This window comes from Phascolarctos cinereus, unplaced genomic scaffold, assembly GCF_003287225.1.
Source record: "Phascolarctos cinereus isolate Bilbo 61053 unplaced genomic scaffold, phaCin_HiC Scaffold_725;HRSCAF=1366, whole genome shotgun sequence".
NCBI classification, from domain to species: Eukaryota; Metazoa; Chordata; class Mammalia; order Diprotodontia; family Phascolarctidae; genus Phascolarctos; species Phascolarctos cinereus.
In genome coordinates this window covers 1,857,029-1,866,112 of record NW_027556097.1, presented here as the reverse complement: position 1 = coordinate 1,866,112, position 9,084 = coordinate 1,857,029, and the positions used below count along the sequence as shown (strand labels likewise).

The 9,084-nt window shown below is 36.5% G+C and overlaps 1 pseudogene; it reads right to left on the bottom strand.

Moving 5' to 3' along the window:
• Nucleotides 1-2,345: 2,345 nt before the first annotated feature.
• LOC110202000 (olfactory receptor 5K1-like) lies at nucleotides 2,346-3,277 on the bottom strand (annotated as a pseudogene).
• Nucleotides 3,278-9,084: the final 5,807 nt, after the last annotated feature.

Here is a 9,084-nt window from a genome sequence, read left to right as displayed (position 1 = left end):
TAATGAATTCAGATTTGGACATACTGAGTTTAAGGTGTCTGTGAGATATCCAATTTGAGATGTCCCATAGGCAATTGGAAATGTGAGGCTGGAAGTCAGCAGAGAGGTTAAGACTGGATGAGTAGGTTAAAAATCATCAACATCGAGATTATAATTAGTCAGTTTATCAATTAATCATCTTTTTTAAAAATTTCCCTTTCCAGTATAATTCTCCTAGAAATCTAGGCTTGAAAGCCTGGAATCATCTATGATTTTTCTCTATGTTTCATCCCTGAAATATAATCAATCACTATGTCCCATCAATCATTCATTTTAAAAGTTTCTTGTATTTGTTCCTTCCTCTTACCAAAAACCTAGTTTCGCTTTGATCACCTCCCAACTGCTTAAATGAAAAAAAAGTCTTTTAAAGGGCACCTTACCTTTGGTGCCTTCCCCATTCAATCTAGATTGCTCACTAGCACCAGATCAATTTTTCTAAAACAGTTCTTTGGCCTCATTATATTACAGCTGAAAAACCTCCAGTTACTCCTAGTTGTGCATTGGATAAAATCCAAATTTCCCTGCTTTGCAATCTATTTTTCCAACCTTATCTCTCTTCTGGAGGCCTTCTATGCTTTCTTCTGACATCAAAAGAGTACTTTCTACTGAGCAAGCAAGTAAGTTCTCCAAAACATTGGGGTATCCTTTGTGGTGAATTTATGGGAAGATATGAATGAGAGTCACATAGGATAGATAGGCATAAATGGGTTAAGATCTTCATATTTAGAATATAAGCATTCCCGCTTGTGAGGTATCTAGGTGATACAGTGGATAGAGTTCCAGCCTTGGAGTCAGGAGGACCTGCGTTCAAATCCAGACACTTGACACTTACTAGCTGTGTGACCCTGGGCAAGTCACTTAACCCCAATTGCCTCACCAAAAACAAAACAACAACAACAACAACAACAAAACGCTCCCTCTTACTTGGTATACTCTGTCGTCTCCTCTTTTGCCTATTTAAATCTGACTTGTTTTTCAAGGTCCAACAATCCTTTCAAGTAAGCCATCTAATTTCATTTATCCATGCTTACCTTTCTCTTATTTGTAATCCTGTTTAAATGTTGTCTGGACTACACCATCTGGCATACGATCACATATTATCTACCATTGCTTTCTTTTTCACGTGTACATATCTCCCTACACCCCAATTTGAATGGAATGGTAATTTCAGGACATGAACTGTTTTATGCCTTTTTTTCTGTTCCTCTCCCTGCTAATATTTAATATATAGTAGGTACTCGATGAATATTTGCTGAATTGAATTGTAGGAAATGTTTGCTATTTTTAACAGTTGAATATAAATTTTCAAGGTCCAATGTATTGTCTCTCCACATGTTTACAAATAAAACGTTTTATACTGGACTCAGTGAGATTTAAAGTTTTGCTTTTTTACTCACTAAGCAATCAGTCAGTGGCATTTGGGGTAAATATTTCTTGAATTTATTGACATATTAAGGAATTGTTTTCTAACTGGCCACCAACCCAATTCATACAAAAACATGATGAAGCATAATCGTCTCAGGCTCATGTCAGCAATAGTTTGATAAAATGACATTACCATATTAGCTTGAAAATAAGTGTCATCATAGAACCCCAGACACAGGTGTGTCCTTCAGAGGGAAACAGAAACTTTTATAGGGAAATTCACTTTAAAAAATACTAGTCTTTTGAAAAAGTCAAACCAAAACACATTTATTAATTCGTCACTATGGGCCAAGCAAGTCTCTGCTCTAAAGGAGCTTACAATCTAATGCGGAAGAGAGACAAAGAAAAGGAGGAGAGAAGAAGTTGAGAACAAAATCTAACTACAGCGAGGTGCTTCATGAGAAAACTGTTGATATGAACATCAATAGCAAAGCTTCCTTTTTAACTTGCTATTAATTATAAATCCTGCTGGGATATAGTTCCATATATTTTTGAAAAATTTTTGTTCATTTAATTTTCCCTTTCCATAGCTAACTAATTCTGATGATAGGCCAACTTCTTCAGCTTGGTAATCAGTAACTCTCTGATGTATTTCATTTCCATGGGCTACTTAATCCCTTGACTCCTGAATGGCTCTTATGGTCTCGGAACTTTGATATCGAGCACAATATATGTAATATACAAATATCTAGCATAATCATACATATTCTTGAAATTCCTCCTCCCTTTATGCGTGTTTGCTCAATTTAATCTTGTGATTATGTAATAATGTTTCCCATCCAAAACATGGATTTTCTATTTTTTGTGTGTGTGTTACTTTCCATAACAAATATTTTTAATACCATATTTAATTCAGTGAGCTACAGGGGATGGATTTCATTTCAACGTATCCTAAGAGACTTCACAGTTTTTTTCAAGGTCCTGATTACTTCATTGTTTCTCAAGCTATAAATAAAAGGATTTTAAAAGGGAATTACTATTTTGCAAAAAATAGCGACTGGAATATCTTTATCCCCTTGTTCAACTGAGCCTGGTTGAATATACATGCAGAAAATAGAACCATAGAATATTGAGACAGACACAAAATGAGATGCACAGGTAGAAAAGGTTTTGCCTCGTCCCTCCTTAGATTTCATTTTAAGGATACTGAAGAGGATGTAAAGATAAGAGACAAGGACAGTTGCTACGGTGAAGACTACTATTGAACCTGAAAAAATAAACATCATCCACTCATTGATATAAGGATCAGTGCAAGAGAGTCGATATAATGGAATAATGTCACAAAAGAAATGGTTAATTTGGTGGGGCCTACAGAAAGTTAATCTGGCTAGGAAGCCAACATGAATTATAGAAGTTAAGTTGCCAATTACATATATCCCAATGATCATCTGAATGCAGAGTTTCTTTGACATTAGAATGGGATAATGTAGTGGGTTACATATGGCCACATAACAATCATATGCCATGGCTGCTAAGAGGAGGCAGTTTGAAGTTTCAGCAAGACAAAGACAATAAAATTGTGCCATGCATTCATAGACAGAAATCACTCTATTCTTAGAGAAGAAATTCATCAACATTTTTGGTGTGATAGCACAGGAACAGCAAGCTTCCATTAGGGCTAAGTTACCAAGAAAGAAATACATAGGTATATGAAGTCAAGATTCAGTTGAAATTAGTACCACCAGTCCAAGATTTCCCACAATCGTTATCAGATAGATTATAAGGAATAATATAAGATGATCTTCATCTCTTGGTGATTTGTGAATTCAATGAGAATAAACTCCTGTGACATAGTGTAGTTCTCATCAACCATCTTTGAATTCTCTATTGAAAATAGAAATTGTGAACGTATAAGATATGTTAATATAACATGCCCACTCCTTTTTTCTTCTTCCTTGGGCAAAGAGAGGAGTGGGACCTCTTCTTTTCTTCTCCAGTACTGTCTATTGAAATCTAGCATGTCAGCTAATGTGGCTACAGGCTCTGAAACTGTCCTGAGTTCCAGGTGAAAAAGCAGCAGACTGAATGGACATGGTTTCTTCTTGAATCAAGTTGGAGAATGTCTTATGGGCAAAGGCTTCTCTTCACCTAGCAAACAGTTATTGTCTGTGGAGCAGAGAATATTTGCAATGTATGTTTTTAGATCTGTTAAGCTTAGAACTTCCATAAGAATCTCCACGAACAGATTCATGATCTGTCTGGCCCAGTATTTTGTATGCTATATCATCTGAGGATGATTGATATGACAAGGCTAGATAATTGCTGGCTGTGACACCAACTTTGAAAGTTTAGGAAATGTGTCAGATTAGTTTATGTCTTAACTTTCCTTTAATGGACCTATGAATTTTTTCAAGCCACAGGATCACTGGCAGTATTATAGATTTAGAGTTAGAAGGGACCACTGAGGTCTTCTGGCCCAACTCCCTCATTTTGCAAATGAGGAAACCAAGATCCAGAAAAGTTAAGTCACTTGCCAAAGGTCACGCAGGAAGTAAGTGGCAGAGGTAGGTTTGGAACCCATGTCCTCTGACTTCAAATCTAGTTATTTTCTCCACTGTACTAAGCTGCTATGCTAGCCCATTCTTAAGACTAAAAATATTTTCTGCCTACACCACTTTTTGGGGTAAAAAAATTGCATAAACTTATCACCTATAACAAGGAACTCCCTCCTCACCCACACTGATTAGAATGATTATTCTGAAATCTTTCAAAGCTCAGTCAATCACTATCCTCACTGATTCCTCCAGCTGCTAGTAGATCCTCCTCAGATTAACTTTTACATATATATGTATCTTACATATGTACATTTTTGCATACTTGTCACTCCATGTTGCTTGTAATAATAATAATAATAATAATAATAATGATAGCTAGCATTTATATAACACTTAAAGTTTCCAAAAGGCTTTGCGTGTGTTTTCTCATTTGACCATTGCAATAATCCTGTGAGGTAGGTGATATTATCATGCCTATTTTATTTTTGAAACTAAGGCTGAAAAAAAGCTAAATGCCTTGCCCAGAGACTCATGGCCAGTACATATCTGAGACAGGATTTGAACTCAAGCCTTCCTGACACTAATTCCAATCCTCTATTCACATCATCTCACTGCCTATAAAATACAAGCTCTCAAAAGGTTGGAACTGCTTTATTTATGCTTCACTTTTTATACCCCAAGCACACAGAGCAATGCTTATCACACAGTAAATACTTAATAAATGCCTATTGTTTAATTGACCTATTGTATACATAGTTTTTTTTTCTTTGTGTCCTAACTCTTCCCTTCTTCAAGCTTTTTGTGGGGGTACCTTTCCTTTTGGGAAGAAGTCTGTGTTCATACATCAGATACCCTTTAATACCTTTGTGTTAGTTTCTATTGTTTTCATTCCCTGACTTATCGTCATAGAGCAGAAGGTCCCAGTTTGTTTCAGGGCACTGTCACATGAAAGCTCCTCAGAATCATTCAACTAGAAGGGGGCCCAGAAGCCAACTGGTTCAAGCCCCTCAGGAAAGGGCATCAAAGGTACACAGGTAGTGAGTCAGCATCAGAGGTAGGTTTTGAATCCTTTTCTTCTGACTCCAGAGGTAGTACTATTTCCACGGTTCAATTAACTGACCATTTTCATTGCCCTTCTTTGTTTCTGAAATTATCTTCTGTTATGTCTAGGACAAAGGTTCTTACATTGAGGATCCATGGCCCTCAAAAAAATGGAAATATTTTTCCCATCTGTGGATACGAATGGGAAAAAATTCGTATCTTTATTTTCAGTAATCTTTGCATAAAATAATAGGATTATAAAGGAAATCAATTAAACACATTACTCAAAGAAGAGGTGCATAGACTCTATCAGGCTACCAAAGGAGACCATGAGCCACAAAGATTAAGGACCCTACTTCCAAAGGGAACAATGGTTATCATGGATACCAGTGTTCCCAAGCCCAAAGGCACCCAGTTTGTAGAGAACAATGGCCTTTCTCCTTTCCTTCCAGTGCCCTTTCTAATTAAATGGCCTTTGTGGCATAAGCATTATTTGTACCAGCATTTTCAAGAAACAATCTACACAATTCCTCTCTAACATCATATTTAAACCATATTTTGGATAATTCAAAATTACATGCATTACCTTACATACATTTGTCCACACTGATGCTTGTCTGCCTTTTTTTTTTTTGCTCACATGGGTAACATTTAGAGATTCCCCATAGTTTGTGCCTCTTAGCTTTGAGTTAAATAAATGGTTCTGGATTCTAGATTTTAATTCTTTAAGGTCTAAAAGGAAAAGTGAAAAAAACCAGTTGGGACTAGTTTCAAAATATCAACTTCTTTAGGAAAAACAGTTCAGAACCGTCAATATTGCTTCAAATTATTAGGTTAGTAATGACATAAAATGTCATTGCCTTAGGAATAGGGATTATTTTCATTCAACATATTTACATGTCCAGTGCCTAGAACGGGCTATTCTTCCATGGAAGAATGTTGTTCTCTTATCAGCATATTTCTCAACAAATTAATGTTTCATTTGAACTGATTGTCCTACTGCATAAGAGGACTATGTATAGCAGAGCTTCTCAGATTTTAGGAAATATAGAAAGACAACTAAAAGATTTTTAAAAATTAAAATTTAAGAACAAAGCTAAGGGAATTTGAAGAAATACATGTATTCAAATGTGGCCATTTAACATAAAAATAAATAAGAAATCTCTTATCTCACCTAAATTTCATTAACTTTGAAGAAACCAGTTGATTGCCTGAAGTTACTAATTCTTAAGAAGAGACAACAAAATCATGTCCTCTGGAATTTGGGGGATTTAAAATATGAGCATATTAGGAAACCTTCTTTATGTCTGCCAAGAGGTCAGTAACAATGTTTATATTATTAGGAGAAACAATTCAAAAGGGATTTCCCTGGAGCTGACATTAGGATATTTTTGTAGAGAATGTTAGCCTGGGAAATCTGATCCCCAAAACATTATACATAACACCAGCTGGGATTAATTAAATATGTCCTTTGAGATGCTGGCATTAAGGCAAATGTCCATGACCAAAAGCTGTTTAAAGGTTATGTAATCGATTTTAATTTATCTAACTTCATACTTTTTCTCTTTTCCATGAAATCTGAATAGTGAAGAAAAGTCCATGAAAGACCACTATGTTCTTACTCTATTATTGTCATGTGTATGTGTGCAAGTGTGTCTTTTCTCCTAAAAACAATATGTACTCCTTGGATTTTTTTTTTTGTTTATTAAAGTGATAGCCTGCCTACAACAGACAGTATAGTGGCATAGTGTGTTCATAGCTGAACACACTATGTTTACCATCTGAGAAGACCTGGCTATGTCATTTGTCCCCACATACAAGAAAATATGCAGTCCCACCACAAAAAAAAAATTTAACAATCCTTCCAACACTTTAACACTATTCTTATAGAAATGTTTCACAGAGTCAGGTATGGTGGCACATGTCCATAATTCCTGATTACTGGAGAGCCTAAGGTTGGTAGATAGCTTGAGTTTGAGAAAAGCAGAGGAGGATCACAAAGAGGGTAAGAATCTTGAAGAATTGTGATTCTTATGAATTTTTCATTTCAATAAGAAATCTTATATGTTGGCCATCAGATTCCTTTGCGGCCTTACTCCTCTGAGCCTCCACTCTCTCTTCTGACTCCAGGAAGCTGTAACATCCAAACCACAGTGAACCATCTTGGCAGATGGGCTAAACCAGGTTCAGAGTAACCGAAAGGCCTCAAAAGCCATAGGTGAGTTAAAGAGATGTCTACCCCAAGTATGTAAAGACTTCCCTTGGCAGATGGGGCATATGAGAACAATTTGTTCCAATGACTACGAAGGCGACTGAAGCAGTGGAGCACTTAGAGCTTGGTCAGACATCGAAGACACTAAGGCCATCTACTGCATCCAATGCCGTTGCCAATGGTCTTGACTTTTGTTCTGCCACTGAACTCCAATGACTCTGGAAGAGAGAATATGGCTGATGATTTTGTGTAACTCTTCCTCACTGAACTCTAATTCATATACAAGTCAATCACTCGCATGTCATCGGTCCTCTTCAAAAACAAAGAACAAACAACAACAAATAACAGCAATATGAAGGTTGGTGATGAGTAATAAATACTAAAAGGTGAATGAGGTATTTAGAACAATACAGAGTCCCAAGTGAATGCTCTTTTGCCCGAGACTTCAGGAAATTCAAAACATGGTTTGGCACACAAGACTTTATATCAGAAACATACAAAACATACAATAACACAGAAGTACATGGGGAAAGTTGCTCAAGAACAATAGAAATTCAAATTCATACTCCTCTATGACAAAGTCCTTGTCCATAGCCTAGCTGAAACAAAAAGCTCTGGAAAAACAAAATAAAACAGCAGAATGGGCCAGCATAATAAATATTAGGGCAGAGCTTCTACTTTCTCTGAAACCAGCCTTATGATGGTAAAAAAGCAGATGGAAACCTCAGAACCATTGTCCATTACTACTGTTTGCTATCCCCACATTCAACTGTCCTGGTTTCCCTATTATATTTCCCAACTATTGCTATCTATATGCTAAACTCACTGAAAAACTGAATGATTTTACACTGTACTTTAAATTATTAGAACTACTCTTTTCAGAAATTTCTACTTACTTGCTTAAATTTATATAGGAATTGGTCCTTGAAATCCCTGGATCTAATCATAGAAAAGGAATTGATAATGAGATGTTAAACTAACTGTAAAAATGAGACAAAGTGGCTTTTTAGGAAGTGCAAACAAGTCCCTACAGTGAGTCAGAAGGGAGCAACTTCGTTGGATAAGTAATAATTAGCCATGCCTTCAGGCTATTTTTAATAAACTGCTGTTTGAGAAATTGAGGTAGTGTTAGTTCTTGGGGAATAATGCTTCTTCTCTTTTCTCCCTCCCCATTGGCCATGGTGTCTACCGGAGAACCAGTTACAAGAGATGTAGTGAAAATAGAAACAGTAAGATTTGGCAACTAATTGGCTATGAACAATGAGAGAAAGTGAGTAGTCAAGGATATTGCCAAGAGAACAGTAAGAATGACTGCTTCTTCCACAGCCTACTTATTAACCACCTTGCCGCCCAAGCCTGAGACCATGCAATGGAGACTCCACTTCCTTGATCAGTAGCTGCTTCGTCAAGAATATTATTCAGGAAAGCCACAGCCATGTTCCTTTCCAGCCACCTCTTTCATAGTTTCCTCTCTGACAACCTCACTGTGGCACAATTACCCTACATCTAGTTCTGGAACAATGAACTTGGATCATTTGCTTATGATCAAATCAACTCTGCTGGATAGAAGGTTGTTAATGTAATCCCTTGTGGCCTCATTCACCATTACCAGGAATTTTACATATCAAAGTGCCCCTCCCTGCTTTGTTTCTTTCTTTAAAATGTAAAATCCAGTAGAGCAAAGAATGTCTGTGCTTTTGCATTTGTATCCCCAATTCTTAGCATGGTGCTTGATACATAGAAAATATTTTTTTCATTCAAGTTTAGAAGTATGATGGATTTGTGGAAAAGATTACGAGTCTGGTTTTAGACTTGCTGAGTTTGAGGTGTTTCAAAGGAATTCAATTTGAAATGGATAGTAACAGACAGTTG